Below are 11,179 nucleotides of genomic sequence, written 5' to 3' on the forward strand. Positions count from 1 at the left end.
AACCGGAACGCCCCGTATTCCAGCCCAGGGATCGAGAAGATGTCTCTGGAATACGACACTACTTGACATAGAACAAATCATCTCTTATCACAAAGGATAATGAATACTGTAAGTGCATCTAGTGCCCCTTAGTGACTTTGGTGTATTGAAGACTTATAGGTTAAGGGACTGATGCGTTTGTGAGTGTACACAGGTCTATAAGTCTATGAGGAGTTTGATATTTATAGAGAAAGTCGACCCTTAAAAAAGAAGTTCTTTGACTGAAGACTTTGGATTACTGAAGACTTTCTGAAGACCTTGAAAGTGAAGAAATTGGTGTGATCCTGAAGACTTGGTATTCATTTGAGGAACATGAAGCGTGAAGACTTTTGTTTTCGTAGTTTCATTTTCTCTTTCTTGATTCATAGGAAACACCGTACTGTTAAAGGGGGTCGAGGAAATACTAAGGAAAAATTTCCATGTGATGCACAACTCAAAATCCTACACCTACCAATCCCATCGAGTGAAGCCAGTGGAAATATCATACAGTTCAGTCAAATTTCTTCAGTGACAGAGACGAAGCTCTTCTGGTCTCTGAGGAATTTGTTCTATCTGAGGAGTCACGAATTCGCTAGTGTGAATTGTCTAAAAGTTAGGTACATGATAGAACTGAGGAATTTGTTAGTCAAATTTCCGACCGTTGCTATGCTACGCGTCAGCTGTCCCAAAATATCCTTCCACCTAACGGTCATATCATTGAAGGGCATTTATGTCTTATCATGTCGGGCTGCTCCCTCGGCTATAAATAGCCGCCCCCTACAACCACTAGCAGGTTGGCTGCTCCGAGAGAAATTGACACTTGTCATTTGAGAGCATCCCATCCTCTGAGGAGTTTGAGCGAAAATCATCAAGTGAGGAAAACCGAAACCCAAACACCTTCGAACCCTAAGTGATTGAGCATCACTAAAGAGATTGATCCTGCATGGATGTGACGCTTGTTACCTTTGAAGACTGTGCATCTTCCGGACGGCTAGGCATCATGGTCTAGAGCATCCAAGATGAAATTGTGGATCACCGAGTGGCTGAGTTTGTGTAGGTTTGGAAGTCACGTGAAGACTTACCACGAGTGATTGGGCGAGGTCTGTGTGACCTTAGCTCAAGGGGAATACAGTGAGGACTGAGTGTCCTGAGCTGCGTGTTCAGGACTGGGTGTCCGGGACTGGGTGTCCTCAGGTTTAAATACCTAGCCGCCCTAACTAGACGTACAACTGTCACAGCAGTTGGAACTGGTTTACCAAATCATTGTCTTCACCGAGCTAACTGGTTCCATTTCCTCAACCCTTCCATTTCCTCATTTCTGTGTTGTGTGCTTGTTCATATCTGTTTGAAGACTTTGGTTGAATACTTTCTCTAGTTCCTTAGCTCAATTTTTTCAGTCTATTTGTCTTCATTATGTTTATCCTATGTTTACGCTTTTGGTACTCTGTGTTTGTTTACATTTCATCATGAAGACCATGCTCATGCTCTGTTATGTTTACTTCTGAGTACTTATTCCGCTACAAGTAGTTCTTCTCTTAGGAATTTCCTCACCCTGAAATCCCTGAGTGAAGAATTCATAAAAATTGCCTATTCACCCCCCTCTAGTCGACTTAATGCACTTTCAATTGGTATCAGAGCAAGGTACTCCCTTGTTTTGTGTGATTTTGGTTTAACCACCTGGAGTTTTAGTTATGTCGACCGCAGGTATGATCAAGGTTTCTGCTGGGTGTCCTACCTTCAATGGGACGGACTACCCCTACTGGAAGAATAAGATGCTCATGCAACTTGAGGCAATTGACAACGATCTCTGGTACGTTGTGGAAAATGGCGTTCCCTCCGTCACTCCTACCATCAACGCTGCTGATGTGAAGAGATTCAAGCAACTCAACTCTCAAGCGGAGAACATCATTGTGGCCATCTGAGCAAAGGGTGGTATGGTGGAGTGAGTGCCTTGGAGACAGCAAAGCTTATCTGGGACGGGTTGTCCAAGGTCAATGAAGGAGTCTCAACACAGCGTGACTCTCGAGTTGATGTTCTTCGCAATCTCTTCAACCGCTTCAAAAGACTCGATAATGAGAATATTCAGCAAACCCTTGATCGCCTCACTGACATATCAAATGAGCTTCAAGAACTTGGTGCCACTGATATCACCGACCATGAGGTGGTGAAGAAATTGCTGAGATCGCTTGATTCCTCATTTGATACTTTGGAATTGATGATACAAGAAAGTGGAGACTATAAGTCACTTGATCCTGCTGATATCCTCGAGAGACTAAACACTCATGAGTTCCAGCTTGCTGAGAAGAGAGATCTCTATGGACCAAGTTATGGCAGATAACGAGCTCTGAAGGCCAAGACAGTGTCTGAATCTGAAGGTGAAGATTCTGGTAGCATCCTTGGTAACCCTGAAGAACTGAGCCAGGAGCTAGCAATGCTCGTGAGGAAATTCTAGAAGTTCTCAAGACGTGGTCGTTTTGGAAGATCCTCACGAAGTGGTGACATGAGATCAGATTCCTCATCCCATGATTACAAGAGACTCTGTCACAAATGCAAGAAACCCGGACACTACATTCAAGATTGTCCTCAGTGGGAAAAGGAATCAAAGAAGAAGAAGTACAAGGACTATAGTTCTGAGGATTCAAAGAAGAAGAAGAAATCTTCAAAGTCCTCTTCATCAAAACCTTCAAGGTCTTCATCTCACAAGAAGAGCAGCTCCAAGAAGGCTCGAGCATTCATTGGCAAGGAAATGGACTCTGAGGCTAAATCTGAGGAAAATGAGGAAGAGGAGGAATCTGAGGAGTCAAACTCTGGTGTGGTGAGCCTAGCCCTCACTACCGCGTTCGTCAGCTAGTCCATCTTCAACTCTGAGGAAAAGGATCTCCCCAACACTACTGATGACGGCAATGAGGACTATGCTCCCACCTATTGCTTCATGGAAAAAGGCTCAAAGGTAATCAAATATCCATCCTCTGAATCTAGTGAGGATGAATCTGATGAAAACCTCAAACCCTGCTATTCTAAATTTGCTAAGATTACTGTGAAGCTACAAAAGGCTCTGGAAAAGGTTCAAAACATGCTAGATAAAAGTGATGACATGTTGGGCGAGGAAATGGATCGCACTAAAATTTTGACTGAAAATCTTCAGAGACTTCAGTCCAAGTTTGACAATCTTCAAGGTCATCATAACACTCTCCTATCTGATCATGAGAAGCTTTCTTATGAATTTCTTAAAAGAAAGCAAGATCTTGAGCAGTTAATAGTGAGTTATGAAGATCTTCAGAAGGAGCGTGATTCATTACTTGCTCAACAAATCAGTGCTACTCGGGATGAATTTGTTCCTCCATGTTTGAAGTGCATTGAACGTGAAACTACTAATTCTTCACCTGAATGCTCAAATGCTTCCATTGCTGAAAATTCTTCAACTGTCTCTGCGATTACTAATTCCTCATCTGAGGACATTGCTAGTCTCACTGATGATGCAGGGCTGAAGTAATTGTATATGACAGGCATGTACAAAAGCCTCAAAGGGCATCAGGCTCTTTGTGATGTGCTTAAAAAGAAAATTCTCAATAGGAACCCTAGGAAAGAGGGTATTGCCTTTGAGAGGAAACATAATGCTGATGCGACCTACTGGAAACCTGAGTAGTATCCCAAAATCTCATGGGTTGCTGCAAAGGGAAGTTCAGTGGATCCATCTACTTTATCTAGCTTTACATGTGAATCTTCATATTCTTCTGATGAGTCATTTGACTCCAACTATAAACTGTTCAAAAATTAGAATGGTAAAGTATTTGCGAGATATGTTGGAACTAACTGCAGGAATGGCTCTACTATGAAGAAAATCTAGGTTCCCAAAATGTGCCTTGAAAATCTTCAGGTGAATGTCATCATGACCCCACCTGTGAAAAATAGGAACCCTAGATCAAGTTCTTCATATGGATCCAGGTCCTCATAGGACCAAACTCCTCACGAGGACCAAATTCCTCAAAAGGATCAAAGTCCTCATATGAGCATCATCGTGCTAACCCGTCTATTTTGCAGGGAAGATCTAAGGATTATGGATATGTGCATTATTCTTCAAATCATTATGTTCATAAATCCTTGAAGAATTTATCTTCTTACTCTTATGCTTACCCTAATCCCTCTTATGTGAAACGAAGTGGATTGGCATCTATGCCACCTTTCTCTTATGGTGCTCGCAGAATGATGAACTCTTTGCCACCCCTTCAGATGTGGGTGGTGAAGAAAAAGAACTAATCTCTTGTGCAGGGTCAGGTCTCCAGACGAACGTAATCGTCTAAAGAATTTGCTGGAGACCTGAATATGCTTGAAAGGACGCAAGCTAATCATGAAGAAATGAATTTTCATTTCTCACGTCCTCATACTGCTTTATCTATTCTATTGCTTGATGAAATTGATCAGATGAAATTGATATCATATTCTTCACTGATGAAGTATATGAATTCGTAAGTTGCACTAATTCATCTGCAAGATGATCAACCCAAAGCCACTGAGTGGGTCCTCGATAGTGGTTGTACAAATCACATGACTGGTGACAGGAGCTTATTGATGGACTCTACTTTATCTTCATCACATCTGAAGCATATCACCTACGCTGACAAAGGCAAAAGCAAGGTATTGGGTCTAGGTAAGGTTGCAATCTCAAAGAATCGACACATGGAAAAAGTCATGCTTGTCAAGTCCTTAGGGTTCAACCTCATGTTTGTCTCAATGCTTTGTGATCTTGATATGGTTGTTGTCTTTGGCAAGTATCGCGGTGTTTTGATCATGAAAGCTGACAATTCCGAAGTCTTCGAAGGCTTTAGGAGAGGAGATTTGTATATTGTTGATTTCTCTATAGGACCACAACCTGCTACATGTCTACTTGCAAAAGCCTCAGAAGGCTGGCTATGGCATCGACGACTTGGTCATGCTGGGATGAGTAAATTACCCAGGCTCGCGAAGAAGAAGCATGTCATTGGCATCGAGGGTGTAAAATTCCCCCAGGACCATTTGTGTGGAGCTTGTGAAGCCGGAAAGATGACCAAGGCCAAGCATCCCTCAAAGACCATCATGACTACCACTCGTCCATTTTAATTGCTTCACATGGATCTCTTTGGCCCTACTCACTATGCCACATTTACTAATGTTGCATCTTTATATGGCTTTGTCATTTTTGATGATTATTCTCGATGGCTTTGTCATCGTTGATGATTATTCTCGATATACATGGGTACATATCATCACTTGCAAAACTGAAGTGCAGGAAGTCCTCAAACGATTTTCCTCGAGGGCTTCAACCAACTTTGGTGTGAAAAGTGCATTCCTCAATGATAAGCTTGAGGAAGAAGTATATGTTGCTCAACCCCCAGGTTTTGAAGATCCAAAGCATCCCGACAAAGTCTTCAGACTCAATTAGTCCCTCTATGGCCTCAAACGGGCCCCTCGGGCATGGTATGATACTTTTAAGGAATTCCTCACGAAGAAAGGCTTCAAACCCTGTTCACTTGACACAACTCTTTTCACTAAATCTTATGATGGTGAATTGTTTGTGTGCCAAATATATGTTGATGATATCATTTTCGGCTGTACTAACCAACGTTACAACGATGAATTTGCCTATATGATGAGTGAAGAATATCAAATGTCTATGATGGGAGAATTGAAATTCTTCTTGGGTCTTCAGATTTGTCAACAACGAAATGGCATATTCATATCTCAGGAGAAATACCTCAAGGATGTACTGAGAAAATTTGACATGCAAGATTGCAAAGGAGTCAAAATTCCTATGCCCACAAATGGCCATCTATGCACTGATGAAAATGGTATTGACTTCGATCAAAAGGTATACCGCTCCATTATTGGTTCTTTATTGTATTTATGTGCATCTAGGCCAGATATTATGCTTAGTGTTTTCATGTGTGCCTGATTTCAAGCTACACCGCAGGAATCACACCATAAGGCTGTGAAGCATATTCTTCAATATCTAGCTCAGACACCAACACTTGGATTATGGTATCCCAAGGGCTCGGCTTTTGATCTTATTGGATATTCACACTCTAACTATGTTGGTGACCATGTGGACCGAAAGTCAACATCAGGCACATGCCATTTCCTCAGACGATCCTTGGTCTGTTGGTCCTTGAAGAAACAGAACTGCGTATCACTGTCTACTACTGAAGCTGAGTACCTTGATGCTGGTTCTTGCTGTGCTCAATTACTATGGATGAAACAAACCCTCAAGGACTATGGCGTCAACATGAAGAACGTACCTCTCTACTGTGAAAATGAGAGTGCCATCAAGATTGCTCATAACCAAGTTTAGCAATCGAAGACAAAGCACATTCAGATTCGTCATGATTTTCTTCGTGATCATGTGTTGAAGGGCGACATATCTATTGAGCATGTGCAGACTAAAGAACAGCTAGCCGATATCTTCACTAAGCCCTTGGATGAGAAGAGATTTAGCAAGTTGAGGTGTGAGCTAAATATCCTAGAATCTTCGAATGTCCTTTGAAAAGGACACACATCCTAAGACTTATGCAAAATTGATGACTTAGATGTGCAACACACAAAGTAACGTTTTTCTTCAATCAATGAAGACTAACCCTCTAAGTGTGAAGAAATTAACAAAGAATTTGATTCTCAGAACCCTACGACAATTGTATGCGGTGTCTGAAATCATCATTCTTATACGGTGGGTCATGCCACCACCAAAAGTTGAGAATCCTAAACTTGAGTTTTTCCTCACTTTGAATTTGCTCAGTTGTTCTTCAACTTTGCATTGTCGTCACTCTTTCCGTCGTTTTCTTCATTAGCTATATATATATATATATATATATATATATATATATATATATATATATATATATATGTCCTCCACAACATTCACTTATTGCTAATTCTTCAAGTTGCTTGTTCTGCTAAGTGAATGTGATCGGACCCTTTCCCGCTCTATGCTAAACTCAACCTAGTCTATTCACAAATTCTTCATGTGTGTTCTATTTGAAACTCGTTCAAAATCTTCACTGTGTCCTTGTCAGCTAAAGAAATTGCGAACAGAACTTTAAACTTATCTTATCTGAACTTTCGGCTTTTGCCGCTCAAACAGCTCCGCTTCCATGATATATTATCCTATTCACCCATGATCGCACATGATCGTCACCTCTCAGTACGTGGGTGACACATGTCACGCGAATGAGAAGGGTCGGGGGCACGTTCATCCAATTTCCTCGGGCGAGCAGTTTCTCACTTCGGCTATAAATACCGCTCTCCCTTCCTCACTTTGTCTTTACTCCGCTCGAGCTCTCAAACCCTAGCGCCGCTGCTACTTCCACCATCGCCGGTGAGGAAGAGCTTCACTGGCTCGACCTCGTCGCCGCCATACTCACGCCGGCCCGGATTTCTTCACTCAACCGCCGACGTAGTTGTCTTCCCAGCCAAGTTAGGGCGTGGAAGATCTGAACCGACAAGCTTCAAATCTACACTTCTCAGTTCGTCGTGTTCTTCATCAAGGGTAATTAAAAGCTACTTTTACTGCCCTTGTTGATTCTGTTGTTTTCCTCAAATCTTCAAAAGGTATTTATTTCTCAACTCTTCACACACTAAACACCTCACATATCATCTGCTCTTGATCTGTTTCTCTAAGAAACTTTTTTCTTCAAGATTCCTCAATTGTGTGGATTTTCAAATCTGTACAACTCTGGAACCTAAGTCAAAGAACGCTCAGTGAAATTCCTCAAGACTCATCCGGTCAAATTCCTCAAACTGGTTCTTTTTGCAAAAAAAACTTCTAAGAACACATATGACCTCTCCAAATTCTTCGCACCTATGCTCTGTTCACAGGTACTCATGTCCGCTGCTGAATCTCTAGGTTCTCATCAACTTAACTCATTTGCAGCGTTCCTCGAAGAAAAGTTGCGTACCTCTTCAGAGAACTCAATTGTTCAAAACCCTCAGCTGAAGAAAATGGCAGATGGCAAGAAACCTCAGAAGGGGGGAAAGAAACTGGAAGTCAACACAGCCTTTGAGATCCCTGATGACATTTACAAGGATTATTGCACTCTTGATGAGGCCACACATGGAAAGGGGGACAAAAATCAGCGCAAGGTGCGCATACAAAGGATAGAGAGGAGATGGGCACGAGAATGGAGAGAATATAGATATGTCACTCCAAAATATATGAAGAAATTTGCTCTTCACCCTCCTTGCCCAAGACCTCCATTGGCACCTGGCCAAGAAGCTGATCCCACTAGCCTCAAGCGCGGTGAGCAGTATCCTGATGAATGGGCCAAGTGTGAAGCTGAGTTGGCCAGAGTAGCAAAAGAAGCAGTGAGGAAATTCAATGAAGACTCTGCTGCTGCTGCTACCACTGCTGAGGCCTCTGCTAGCAAGCCGAAGAAGGGCATGCCTAAGAAGCCCGCACATAAGCTTAGTGCTCCTTCTTCTTCAATGCCCTTATGGCCAAGCTCCTCTGCAATGCCCTCACGGCCAACATCTGATAAACCCTCACAGCCAATTCCTCAAGCCGCACTAGCTCCATCAAAATCCTCAGCTCCTCCTTCCAAGTCCTCAGCACCTGCCCATCTTGCCTCGTGCCAAAGGACAACATGCATCTCTATTGCCTCAGGAGCCTCTGCAAGTTCATCAGCTCCTCTGCACTCTTCAACTGGCCCCACTCTACTGAAGACCAAGGCCACTGCAGGACGAGGCACTAGATCAAGTCCTCAAAAGAAGCAGTTCACCTTCCAAGTACCGTCCGATGATGACGAAGCTGATGATGAAGAACTCGCTCAAATCATCAGAGATAGGCAGCACAGGGCCACTAGAGCCAAAGGTAGTAATGTGCCATTGATGCTGGACCCAAAGTTGATCCTCGACTTCATGGACTTGTGGCACAAGGACCCCAACACACGTCTGCCTGAGCTGAACCTCACTCCTAGTCAAAGGCATGTGTTGACTCACTTCATTGACGAAGAAAAATGGAAATATAAATAGGGGAGGAAGGTGAAGAAAGCGCAGTACAAGAAAGAGCGCTTTCTGAAGCAAAACTTCTTGAAGCTTTCACCTGAAGAACTTGTTGCTCTGCAATCAGAGATCAAGAAACTGAGTGATGAATTTGATCGCTACTATGATGACTGGCTTGGAGCCAAAGTCAGCTTTGTAAAGATAACTAAAAAGTTTACTACCAATGTTGTTGCCCCTACGCAACAAGAAATTCCTCAGGCTAAAGCATCTGCTCAGCCTATTGAAGAAAATGCCAGCACCGTTGATGATACTCAGGTTGCTGAAGAAAATGCTAGTACCAGGGCTGATGACTACATTCTAGCCGCTGATGAAACTGCCAGGGCAACCACTAGTGTTGCGCCTGAAGAAATTACCAGGCCAGCTGAATCTTCAACTTTTGTGCCTGAAGAAATTGATTATACCAGGGCAACTGCATCAGTTGTGCCTGAAGAAACAGAACCAATTTCCTCTGCTCCTCCTGCACCTGCACCAAGTCCAATTCTTACTTCTGCATCAGAAGCTAAGAAGACCAAGGCTGCGGAGCGTGCAGCTATGAAGAAAAGGAAAGAATCAACTTCATGAGACTCTTCTGTTCAAACCTCCCTCCTCTCCCATGGCGACTCCCACCTCCCTGATCTCCCATGGCAAGTCCCACCCAAACCATGGCGACTCCCACCTCCCTCCCACCCTCTAGATCTTCCATGGTGAGTGTTCATCATCTTGAGATCCAATGGCAAGTCTCATCCATTGGGATTTTTCCCCGGGGTTTAAGGTGGAATAGAAGGTACATGACAAGTTTAGATCTACGGTGCATTTTGAAAGTGCTTCGGGAACCAAGGAATTTTTCTTGGTTGTTTCTTTCTCTTCGGCCTCCTTCTCTCTTTCTGAGAGGCTGTAGGAGTGGTTTTGCAATGTTGTATTGGAGGTATGGCCAAGGGTTTCAACGTCAAGCAATTGGGTGATCGATCGTTTCGGTTTTGGTGGCTTCCAATGGTGTTGGTCGTTTCATCTATGGTTTGAAGGATCGTGTCTGGCCAAATTTTGTATGTCATTTCCTCCTGTTCAAGCTTTAAGTGGATTATTCTTGGAAGGGATCTGATTGGCATCTTGATGAAGTGATTCCAGAGGTTTCTACTCGATCGCATATGGCTATCAGAAGTCCTCTAGGGTTTTTACATAAGAGTGCGCAAGGGGACATCTCATCTAGATCTGAATTGGACAAATTCAATCTCTTTAATACTGAGGACATGAGGGTTTCTATGCATGATCAGGGTTTGGAAATTCAAGATATGATGCGAGATCATTCTTCTAATGCAACTCTAGCTTCCAATGACTTTTCGGATGAGTTGGTGTTTGGCAGCCTTCATGCACGTATCAATCGGGATGATCATCAAGTTATTGGCAAACCTTTTTCTGGATGCACTTTTACAACCTTATCATGGAACCTAATCATAGAAGCGAAGCTTGAGGAAATTCTTGATTTATGCAAGCTGGTTATACCAATGAAATCATACAATCGGTACTTGACATATCCTCCCTTCCTACTAAAGAGTTTATATATACCAAGCTTCATATTTATATGTTATGTGAGAGACGAAGTCATTTAGCCGAGCATTGCATTGGTAAGACTATGGTAACTAATCTGCCCTCTTCCTCTGAGAAAAATGATGAGACATCACCCATGTTTAATTTTTCTTGGTGTACAAAGTGTCGGACCAAGGGTCATTATTCTTCTACGTGCTCTTTTGACAATAGATGTTGCAATATTTGTGGTGTGAGAGGACACGTTCAATGGGACTGCCTGGCACGTACCCGTTCAATGAAACTTGTTGCATGGGTAAAGAAAGACAGTGTTGTTGAGAATGGCCGTTCTGTTGGCTCTCCGATTTTCACTAGACATAAAAATATTTGGCGCACACAATCTCAGAGTCAGGCCCAACAAAAAAGGGATAAGAAGCAAGTTTGGATTGTCAAACGAAATGGGAGGGATCTAGTAAAAATCTTTTGTCAGTTATGCCGAAAATACCCTGGACGTTTCGCCTCCTAACCACCCTATCACCACCCTCCAGATTCCCGAGACCACGCTTCCTCCTTTGTTTTACCCGTCACCTTGCGCACCCGAGCTCTCCTCCACCCCTCACCTCGTGCTTTCCTC

This window comes from Triticum aestivum, chromosome 6A (genome assembly GCF_018294505.1).
Source record: "Triticum aestivum cultivar Chinese Spring chromosome 6A, IWGSC CS RefSeq v2.1, whole genome shotgun sequence".
Lineage (NCBI taxonomy): Eukaryota > Viridiplantae > Streptophyta > Magnoliopsida > Poales > Poaceae > Triticum > Triticum aestivum.